The following is a 12,046-nucleotide window of genomic DNA, read 5'->3' on the forward strand; positions in this document are numbered from 1 at the left end:
ACTGTGATAAATTTTTAGAATTTACTTACCTTATATTCTGTTCACACCTTGTCTATGTAAATTGACTTATACCTATAATATATAAAGGACTCAAATAAGCAAACTTTTTAAATGAATATGAAAGACTGATACTTCACTGAAGAAATTATGTAGGTGACTAAGAAGCATATTGAAAGGTGCTTAGGCTTACTGATCCTTAAGGAAATTCAACATTAAAACTATCTGAGAAAATGCATATGTTAATTAGGTAATTTAGTCATTCTGCAATGAATATAAACATCAAACAATTATTTTGTATATAATAAATACCTATGATTTTATCTGCCAACTTAAAAATGATACTGTGTTGAGTTCACTTGAAGTATAAAAATTAAAAAGTAAAACAATGTCAATATAGAATGTTTACAAGGATGTGGTTCAGTTGGAGGATTTGTGCATTGAAGTTATAAATGTAAAATATTACTACTTTGGAAAACTGTTTTGATTTCTAATAAAGTTAAATATTTACCTACCTGCTTTAGGAGCCAGCAATTCAACTCCTGCACACTTGAAAATGATTAACATATTTTGCTCTTGATATTTATACATTGGAGAAAATCTAATGTTGTCTATAGATAATTGAAGAAACACATTGTAGTTTATTCATACAATGAAAAAATTGGTTGTGTACTTTAATAGTATGCAACATGGAAAGTAATTTCCTAAGAGGATGAAGGAGTTTTCTGAAATGATGCTAATTTTCCATATCATGACTGAAATAATAATTACAAAGGTATATATTTATTAATAGTTATTAAATATAAAATGCAAATTTAAAACATATTTACTTTATAAATAATATATTCAAATGATTAAAATAAAGAAATAGAGAAAACTAAAAACTTATTGTTATAAACTAAAGAAATTGCATCAATGAAAAATAAGCCTATGTTATGTTTGAAAATTAAATGAAATGTTATGCATGAAAATGTATCCATATTGTAGAGATAGAGAGAGAGAATGAAGGTGCTGTTTGAAAAATAAAATTATAAAATCTCCTTGGTTTAAAATTGCAGACTCCTTTCCATTTAATGAATTTAAATACTTTAAAAAAGACTGAGATAAATAATAATGAAACTTGAAAATCTAGTCAATATAAAAATCTGATTGTTAGAAGTGGTTCTAGAGAAAGAATAAATGGGAAAGAGGGAAATATTTAAGTAAATAACTCAAAATGATTCTTGCTATCATCATAAAAGACAAATAACTTTTATGAATTCTCTCATTGTAGATAGGTACAAAAGCTGTATAAAATGAAATTTAAAAAAAACAGAATTAAAATAAGAAAACCTGCTTGAAAGCAACAAAGAACTAACAGGATAAGGAAAATTCCTTCTGTCAGTTAAATATAGAAGGAACTCTTATATTCAATAGATTCATCTGAGCAAAAAAGAGCAATAAATCATTGTACTCAAATATATATTCTTAATACTGAGCCAACGGATTCATGAATAAAATGATGATTTGTTAGCAAGTCCTTGACTTGAAATAGAATATTATTGAGATGAATTTAGAGACATGATTTAAACAAGTTTGTATTTGGGAGTTATTTTTATAAGAATTGGAAAAATGTTGTGTATGCACATATAAACTCCTAAGAAGTAACTTCACTGCACTTCAAAGCTATTTGGTGACAAGTGGCAGTATCAAATATTTTCAAATATGATATATATATATATATATATATATATATATATATATATATTTGCAATAGTGTCTTTGAAAAAGTTGCTAAGGTGAAATAGTGGGACTAACTTTGTATTAATTATACATTTCCTAAGTTTGAAAAATGACTATGGATTAGGACTAGAGAAGGAATATTTATGTTTAAAGAAAACAGCACTTTTACTGAAACTATCTCTGACTCCAAGCTGAAGCAATTTGAAGCAGTCTGTTTGAAGAGTGTCTTCAGTGGAAGAACCTAATTTCCTGATTATGTTCGTTTTCAGTGAACAAAAACGTCTCAAGGAGAGGATGATATATTTCTAAAATGAAATAAAAGTAACAAAGAAAAGTTGGATCAATTACTGTAGGGAATATTAGAAAATGTTCCGTAGGGAATATCTTTATAATTAAGTTTTCATCAAAGGTATAATGCATATATTTTTGAATTTATCATCTTTCTTTGAAGGGTGTATATCCTATTCTCAAAATTACCATGGATTTATAAGCCAGGGATAATCCATTGTATTAATATGTGATGAATGTCACATTTTTATCCCAAAGTGTAATTTTTCCTCATAGTCACAAGAAATCAGTCCCATCTTCTTTTTTGCATCTATGCCATCAAACAAATTCAGAGATGTTCTATAATCAAGCAACTTCACTCAGTCTTTCCATTTGTCTATTTACCTAGTTCTCTTATATTCATTATGGGATATGGGTGATACTTAATAACTAGCATTGTCCATTAAAGAGAAAGGATGATATTTATCAAAATGAAGGTAGGCTGTTGCTAGGTGGTCTTCTATGTCGGAAACCACAGCTAAAACAGATATGCTGACTAATATACCCTTATAATAAGTAGAAATTATTTTCTGATCTTGTATTTTTAAAACATTTCCCCCCAAAAGGATTAAGTGTCATTGATTTGCCATTAATTTACTTTTTTTCAGTTCCTTCATGCATCCACTCAAGGTAACAGATAATTAATGTCTACTATCTATTGATAACTTAGTTTTAAATGACACCAGAAAGTTAAAATACTGCAATTATATAACATATGCATTTATACAGTAAGATCTATTCTCTTAATAGGGATTGTTATGAATCCCAGTTATCAGTATGAATACTCTATTGGAATTACAAAGTGGCTCTCCAGTTTGTAGACATCAGATTAGGGGACTGCTCCACCCCCATTAGTCCTGTGAAACAAACTTCTCAGCAGTTATTTTTTCTCTCTCTCTGTTTGTAGGTTTTTATATGTATACCCACATTTTTACAGTATATATATGTATATTGCTAAAAGTAATAGTTCCAAAATAGATAATAACCTAAAGAGCAAATGGGAAAATTCTCTAGTTGGTGCAGAAATTTGGCAAAATGAAGAAATATTAAAATTTTTCTTTTCCATCAGTATCATTAATGTGTAGTCCGTAAGAACATTGCTTAACTATAAGGCTTTATATCTGAACACCCATTTCTTTGATAATAGGAATTTTTGAAAGTACTAGCTGTACAAAAGTGAATTTATTTAGATGAATAATTTTTGCAGTTTAGGTATTAAGGCTTAATGAGGCATGGGCTATAAAATGGAGAATACTTTAAAATTTCTACTTACAATTATTTAGCTGGTTGAAAATACAAAATTCCTGCTGGGATAGTTATTAAGTTATTGTCTTTAGGCTGGAAACACACCTTCGGTATGCTTTATTATTCCGTGGCTGGGGCTCTTCAAATTATATTCTTTCTTTATGAGAGACTGTTAATACCACTAGCATATACTGGAAGGAAGATAACATTGACAGAAGAAAAAGAAAAAATTGGTACTAATTTGGTTTTTTCTCTTAAATCATCTCAGAAAGAGACCATTTTATGAAGAGGAGCTAGTGGTTTCAGGTTTATTTTCTGTCCCTTTCATTGCAGATTCAGGTTGAAATAGCTTTCATAGGTACTAGTGAGCCCAGGGCCAGGCACTCACTCCCACACTTCTGGCTTCCCATTTTCCAGACTCCTCCTGCATTATCCCTGTCCTACAGAAGGAACCTATGACTCAAGGTTTCCTTTCTTTGTTTTAGCCTTTTATGATGTTTTAAAATTAATTATTTTTTTTTGCATCAGGTAGTACACATTTGAAATGATCTGTTATACATAATGTGGCCTCTGTGCAAATTACTACTATGGTTTATATTACTCTGGTTGTACACTGATCAACAGAATTTCATTCTAGTTAGCTAAACAAGTGGACTGATATATAGTATTTATTGTGTGTATGATTAAATTCAGGCTTTCTGTTAAAATGTAGAAAGCTGGAAATAATTGCTTCCACTATTGTAACAACAAAAACAAGGACAATGAATTTCTGTATGACGGCAAAATATGATTTCTTAGTTTATCTCCATACTCTTTCTCATGAAAATATATTTTGTATGGACAAAAATTCATTTATGAGAGTTCAAGAATCCATATAAGGGTTTATCACATAGATGGAGATCAGAAATGAGAAAAATACATTAAGAAGGTTTAGAAGAAAAGTTCTCTGTACTCATCTTATCCCTCCTTGAATCTCGCATAGTAGGGTGTTAAGAGAGATTTCCTCAGTGACTAAGTTTTCTCATGAAGGATAGAGAAAATGAAGTGTTGTGTAACTTCTCCAGAATTTCAGGGCACTACCTGAGAGGCCCACACCTGGAACACTGAGGGAATGATTAGCACCAAGTTGTCTTAGGCTTCCTGAGATAAAGGAAAGGAGGTGGGTAGGGATTCTCCATAGTCAGTGTGCAGATGTCAACTGCGAACATGGGCTGCCTACCAGAGTCTGGAACAAGCCTGCCACCCTGAGAGCATCCACAATGTTTCCACCTCTCTAAGAACCTCAATACTGAGCTTCCCCACTTACAGTGCTCACATACTTGACTCCATAGAATCTGTAGCTAGGATGACTAGTCTTTTGGACGCTCTCAGTAAAGTCCAGGGAGAGAACTGCTTCTTCAGACGTCCTACAAGGACCACGAAAAATTAGGAGAACATGATGACACCATGGATAAGTTCCAGCAATGGGTACTTAAGAAATGAAGATTAATAAACTACCTGAAAAAAAGTTCAAACTAAATGTAATGAAAAGATCAGTGAATTATAAAAGCACAAAACAGATAACTAAACAAAATTAAAACAATCTCAACAGTCAAATTTTGAGCTCATGTGAGTAGTGGCCACAAGACAATCAACTAACTTACAATACAAGACAGATGAGTGCCTTGAGGGGATGGCATGAATGCCCATGCTTACTTGACGAAGATCTTCTGAACTGTGAAGGAAGATTCAACCAATATGTTTAGCGTATACTTAAGATATTTTGGGGGTAAAAGGGCTATAGACTCTGGAGGCCAGCGATACAAAGGAAATTTGCGGTCTCCCAAGATGTTACCCATGGAAAACATTATGTATTCACTGTAAAAGACGGTGAGCAATGGGAAAGACCTGAGAATGACTCTTATGCACCAGGGCTGCTGGAAAAGATAGCAGCCACTCATGGAAAACCTCAAAGTCCTTTTGGATTATTTCTTTCTAAAAACAAATGTCTTCAGCCACTATAAGAGGGAAAAATGGACATTTGGCCACAAAGGCATTAGTGAAATATTGCATTGCATTTCAGCTAGTGAAAAGAAGTACACACTGAGTTGGCTGCAAAAAAGAATCAGAGAGACAGAAAAAGAAAACAAAATGAGGCAGAAAGTAAAGAAAGAAGGGAAGGAGAGGAAATGAGAAAGGCTGTCATTTTTCATTCCTCTTTCTTCCCTTTCCTTCCCTTCCCTTCCCTTCCCTTCCCTTCCCTTCCCTTCCCTTCCCTTCCCTTCCCTTCCCTTCCCTTCCCTTCTCTTCAGTGGACTGGGACAACTTGCTCTAGTGTCCTGTCTGTCCATCCAGTCTTATCCACTCTACTCTAACTGGCTGTAAAAGATAAAAAACCCTCAGCGACTAAGATGAAGACAGCCTGCAGTGGCTTCATTGGTAAACTTAACATAAGGGCTAGAATAATCAATGAACTTGAAGTTGTGCTAGAATATAATAACTACAACAACAACAACAACACATAGAAAACAGCATATAAATTGTAGAGTGATATTAAATATATGGGAAATATAATCCAATAAAGAAAACTGAACAGAAGAATTAACTAAAGAATTAAAGGTGAATAATTACCCAGTTGATACACACTAAAGCACTGGTTCAACAAGCTCAGATAATTCAAACAGAATAAACAATAAAACAACAAAACTACAGTTATGAAGATATATGACATTGTCATATTCAAATAGCTGCTAACCAGAAAAAAAAGAGCACAGATAAGCATCACAGCAGGCTGTAGGAAGATGTGATAAACTGTAATGCTACGAGAAAAAAAGTCAACCTAGAATGTTATTCCCAGCAAAAAGATCTCTCAGAAATGAAGAAAAGGTGGATTTTTTTTTCAGAAAAAAGTGAAAATGTTTGCCAGCTGACTTGCACTACAAAACAAAACGTTAAAGGAATTTTTGCCAGCAAGAGAAATCTGATAGAAACTTGTTTCTACCCAAATAAGTGAAGGGTAATGAAAAAGGAATACATTTAGAAACAAAACCATGATATTTTAATTTTTCCAGTTTTACTGAACTATAATTGATGAAATTATATATATTTGTGTGTAGTGTGACACTCTCATACACATATACAGTGTGAAAGGATTCCAATAATCAAGCTAAAGCACCTGTTCACCACCTTCATTACCTTACTGAGATTGCAATACTTGAGACACACTTTCATGGCCAACTTCAATTATTTAACACAATATTATTAACTATAGTCACCATGATGTACATTAAACCTTCAAAATTTATTCTTCCTTCATAATTCCTTGCTAGTGGGAGTGAAAAATGATATATACCATTTAGAAAACACTTGTAAATTTCCTGTAAAGTTGCACACCTACTTTCTTTTTCTTTTTCTTTGGAGAAAAAAAACCAAAGAGTAAAAGGGTAGAAATAATACAGAATTTCAAAAAAGTAAGAAATCACTAGTTGATAAGTTACATATTATTATCTTAGAAATAGTTGTTCAAGTTACAAAATCAAAGCATACAAAGTGGACAATCAAACAATGACAAACAAACCATTCTGTTTGATAAATTAACAAATATTTAGCATTATGGTTATCTATCTGTGCACTCCAATATACATACAGTTATATCCTTTATAGTACTTTCTCTTTCATTATTACAATATCTATTACACATTTTGGATCTTATTCTTGTTTCCATTTATTATTACTATTTTTTATACTACAGAAACTATATTATATTTACAAATATGAGTCTGATTCATTTAACTTATGAGGATAGTCTCTGGTTTCCTCCATTTATCTATTAAAGCCTCAATATCACCCTTTTTTATAGCTCAGTGATATTCCACTGCATAAAAAGACCACATGTTTTTCATCCATTCTGTGACTGATGGGCATTTTGGTTGTTTTGGGATTTAGCGACTACAAATCATGCTGCTATAAACATGGGTGCACAAGTACTGCTGATACATTACTTTTTCAATTTTTCTAGGAAAATACCCAAGAGAGATATAGCTGGATTGAATGGAACTTCCATTCCTAGTTTTTTGAGGAATCTCCATACTGATTTCCATAGTGGCTGCACCAGTCTACATTCCCACCAACACTGGAGAAATGTTCCTTTCTCCTTGCCAACATTTGTTAAAAATTTATTTTTTTATGGCAGCCATTCTTTCCAGAGTGAGATGAAATCTCAATACTATTTTAATTTGCATTTCTCTAAAGACCAGTGATTGTGAATGTTTCTTCATTTATTTATTTGCCACTTTTGTATCTTCGTCTGATAAATGTCTGTTCATCTCACATGGCCAGTTTTGTAGAGGACTTTGAATTTGGGGAGGGGGGTGATGTTTTTCAGTACTTTATATGTTCTGAATATAAGTCCTTTGTCTTAGGGACAGCTGGCTAAAACTCCTTCCCATTCTTTTCACTTTGTTTGTGATTTCTTTTGAAGTGCAAAAACTTTTTAATAAGATGAGATACCAGTGGTTGATTCTTTGAAGTGTTTCCAGTGTGGTTTGCATTTTGTTCATGAATTCTTTGCCCACCTGTATGTCTCCAAGATTTGTACCTACCTTATCTTCCAGCATATTTAGTGTTTATGTTTTAATATTTAGACCTTATATCCATTTTGACTCCAGTTTAGTACATGGTGATAGACATGGATATAGATTCAGTCTTCAGCAATGTAGAAAGCCAGTTTTTCCAACACCATTTATTAAAGAGGCTATCCTTCTTCCTGACACCTACTTTCTAATCAGGCAAACTCATTCCTAAATATTCTTTAGCCTTTAAATAAAACCTAAACTAATTTTGATTCTAAAACATGTGTATAACATTTTCTGTAATTTTATTATTAATAACCAAATGAAACAAAACCTCAAGTTCCTTAATTATAGGAAGCACAAACTGAGATAGAATACCACTAGTGAGATAGAATACCACTAGTCAAAAACAATAAGAAATGGGTATGTAGTAACCAAAACCAAAAGATACACTTAGTCAATGAAATGTGAATAAAGAGGTTATATTGCCCATGATTTTGTTTTCATGATATTCTTACAAATGCAAAATAGAGGAAGATAAAACAGACAATTGGTTGCCAGATTCTTGAGTTGGGGAAGAGTTGACTGCTGTGGGGCCAAAAGAAATGGAGTGTAAAGGGAACTTGTACTTGTCTTGATTTTGAAGGTGCTCACAGGACTGTTTATGTTTATCACAATTAATATTATGAACGCTTTACCTTAAAATGGATGAAAATATTTTGCATTCTTTTTATAAAACAGATTTATCAATGTATATGTTGATAAATATATTATTGAATTTAGACAAATGCATCCACCCATGAAAACATCACCCTGATCAAAGTAGCATATCCCTACTGTTAAGAATTTCCTTGTGTACAAACATATTTTGTTTTGTTTTGTGGTAAGAATGCTTAATACAAAATTTTAACAAATACTCTTAAAAAATATTTAAATGTGTACTATAGTACTATCGACTGTGGCCTCTATGCTTGTAAGATAGATCTTCTTTATGACTGAATCTTCGGATCACTGGGCCCCATTTTCTTTTCTCCACAAATTGCTGGTAGCTGCTACTGTATTCTCTAATTCTTTAGATAATGTCATGTATGTGGACTCAAGCAGTGTTTGTCCTTGTGTGACTGGTTTCTTTCACAAGTATAATGCCTTCAAGGCTCATTTGGATTATGTGTTACAAATGGTTGAATTTGTTTTCTCTTTTCAGGTTGAGTACTATTGCATTATACCTATATATCATAGCCTATATATTCATCTATCAGTTAACACTTGAGTTTTTTCTATAATTGGAATATGCAGTGCAGATGGGAGTATAGTTACCTCATTAAAATCTTGATTTCAATTCTTCTGGGTTACACAGCCCTCCACATCTACAGGTTTACCTCACATATCCAACCAGCCTTAGATTAAAAGTATTTTAAAAATTGTGCTGTCATGAAAGTGTATACATTTATTTCTAATTGATATTCTCTAAATAATGCAGTTCAAAACTATTTACTGTTTGAATCCAAGTTTATGATGAAGTATAATTAATAAGAGATTATATGATATATACAGAAGAATGTGTATAGATTATTTGCAAATACTGTGCTATTTTTTGTAAGGGAATTGAGCATTCAGTGGTTTGGGTATCCAAAGCGGGTCCTGGGACCGATTCACTTTACATACCAAGGAATGACAGTGTGCCTAAAAGTGGAACTGCTGAGTCTTGCTGGATTGTCCATTCTGCTTGTAACTTTTTGAGGAAACTTCATACTATTTTCCATAGACATGACACCATTTTACATTCCCATCAACAGTATAAATCGAGTCCCATTATTAACATTTTTACCACCCATTCAATATCTTTTGTCTTTTATAATAGATGTTCTTACATCTTATAACAGATGTCTTTTATAATAGATGTTCTTAGCATGTGATATCTCATTGTGATTTTTACTTGCATTTCCCAGATGATTAGTGTCTTTCTATACACCTTTTGGTTATGTATTTTCTTCTTTGGAGAAATGTCTATTCAAGTCTTTGTCCAAGTTTTAATTGGGTATTTTCTATTGAGTTATAAGAGTGCCTTAGATCTTTTGGTTAACCTCATCAAATATATGGCTTGAAAATATTTGATCAAAAAAAAAAAAGAAAAAATATTTTATGTATTTCTGTTTTGCCTTTGGATTCCATTATTTCTTTTGCTGTGCAGAAATTCTTTAATTTGATGTAATGTTCACTAACTTCATTTTATTAATTCTCCCTGTGCTTTTTGTTGTCCTAGCCAAGAAATCATTACCAAGAACAAGGCCAAGGTAGTTTTTTTCTAGCAGTTTTGCAGTTTATTGTCATATAATTTATTTGTCATATATTGTCATATATTGTCATTTTGAGCTTATGGGTGAAGCACATTCAAGGAGGGATATACTGAGAATTGTTCCAAACTCTTGGGCTTTCAATGGGTTTCAGAGTGGCAGGTCTGTCATACCTCATAGGGAGAGATTAAAGACAGCATAGGTAAGATGCTTGGGGCCGCCAAAGAGAAGGGAAACTTCCTAGGGCATTTTTACTGGGAGAGTTTTGAATAAGGCATAGATTTCATGTACTTTCTATAGTGCTGTCATTTCAATGTGCCTCTTTAAGAGCTTAAATTATTATTATTATAATATATATATATTTTTTACTGGTACTAGGGATTGAACTCATGTGCTTACCAGGCATATGGTTGAACCACTGAGCTGACTCCTCCACCCAAGAGCTTAATTTATATCAAATTTAAATGAAAAATTTATAATCACAGCACATAAATTTAAGATCTTTAAAATGTTTTGCAGATATTTTTCCCTTAAATTGTCTCCTACATAATGCTACTCACTGGGAATTATCAATATCAAATGCTTTTAAAATTTTCCACACAAGTATTGCAGTTTTCATTATATAGGAAAATGAAAATCATATTATGAGTTGTATTTCACCAAAAAGGTCAGCATTCAAAACAAATACTTTTAAAACTTCAATTGAGCTAAGACTCTTACTTTATCATGTTGCTATTTCTTACAATTTTACCTGAAAAAATAGATCAAATAGACATTTAAAGACAAATCTATTTTCCAGGGAATATTTTCATTCACTCTGAAATTACAGTTTGATATTTATATCTGACAGTTCTATTTATCAATTATATTGTGGTATCTAGTAAAAATGACTGAAGTTTCACAGTGCTATATCACATATGACAATTGTAATACACACATATATAGTCATTCACTTATATTAATAAAAATTCTTTTAAAAATACAATAAATAAAAGAATGTGTAATTTACAAGTAGTGTGATAAGCCAAAGAGTTCCTGGATTAACATGCAAGTGGGCAAGTGTTTTCAATGTCTTTTCCTAAAAAATAACTTCCTAATCATGCTGGTTAGTCAATTAAATTTTACAGCTTTTTAAAGATGCTTTTGCGTAGCAGTAATTCTCCAGGGTTGGGATATTGAGTCTTTTGTTCAGTGTGAGAGGCTGATATGGTGGGTGATTCTGATTAGTTTTGTTCAGCTCGCAGCTTTCAACATGTGTGCTCTATAAGTGGAGAATCTCTCTACATATTTTTTCTGTTTCTAGGTACTAGCAGACTATTGTCATTTAATATTCTGTGATAGGCTTGTGGTAATGGGAAACTGGAGGCTGTTGGTCTGGTTTGCTATGAGTCTTAGAAGACACTGAGTGCCTTGATCTCAAATCTGAGGCCTAAATTTTTCTCCATAATTTTATTGTATTTATTGCTTTATTATGATTGTTGTTATTATTATTATTAGTAGTATTTCTATGTGAATGTGGCATGGCTACAAAAACTGATGAGGCAGACAAGATACAAAACTGATGAAGAAAACACAAAGCTCTCTTATCCATGATGTGGAGGTTTTTGTTTTTATATATAGGGATATGAGAGTAAAAGACACATGAACAAGTCAGATGTTTAGAACAATGCACTGAATTTAGTTAGTCACTAGCAATCTCACCTACTTATGAAATGTTAACATTTAGTATTCTCATAAGAAATTTTAAAAATACTATAAATAGAACAGGGATGTTTGAGGCACAGATGACTGAGTGCGTGTAAGCTCTTCATGTGTGCAAGCCAGGGATCCAAAAAGAAATGTCTCAGAGGGAAAAAAATTTTGTTTGTGGGTAAGTGTAGTCTTCAGAAAATCATGGCATGGAATGCATAT

The 12,046-nt window shown here is 32.3% G+C and overlaps 1 long non-coding RNA gene across 2 annotated transcripts in view; it reads right to left on the bottom strand.

Moving 5' to 3' along the window:
• Window positions 1–12,046, bottom strand: part of LOC134473849 (uncharacterized) — a 217,981-nt gene that overhangs the window by 102,838 nt on the left and 103,097 nt on the right. For both annotated transcript variants that reach the window (XR_010044312.1, XR_010044313.1), the window contains one exon: window positions 30–72. This is a non-coding gene — a long non-coding RNA (uncharacterized LOC134473849). The remainder of the gene's footprint in view (window positions 1–29; window positions 73–12,046) is intronic.

This window comes from Cavia porcellus, unplaced genomic scaffold (assembly GCF_034190915.1).
Source record: "Cavia porcellus strain 051 isolate PalLab524CR breed Dunkin Hartley unplaced genomic scaffold, mCavPor4.1 scaffold_28, whole genome shotgun sequence".
NCBI classification, from domain to species: Eukaryota; Metazoa; Chordata; class Mammalia; order Rodentia; family Caviidae; genus Cavia; species Cavia porcellus.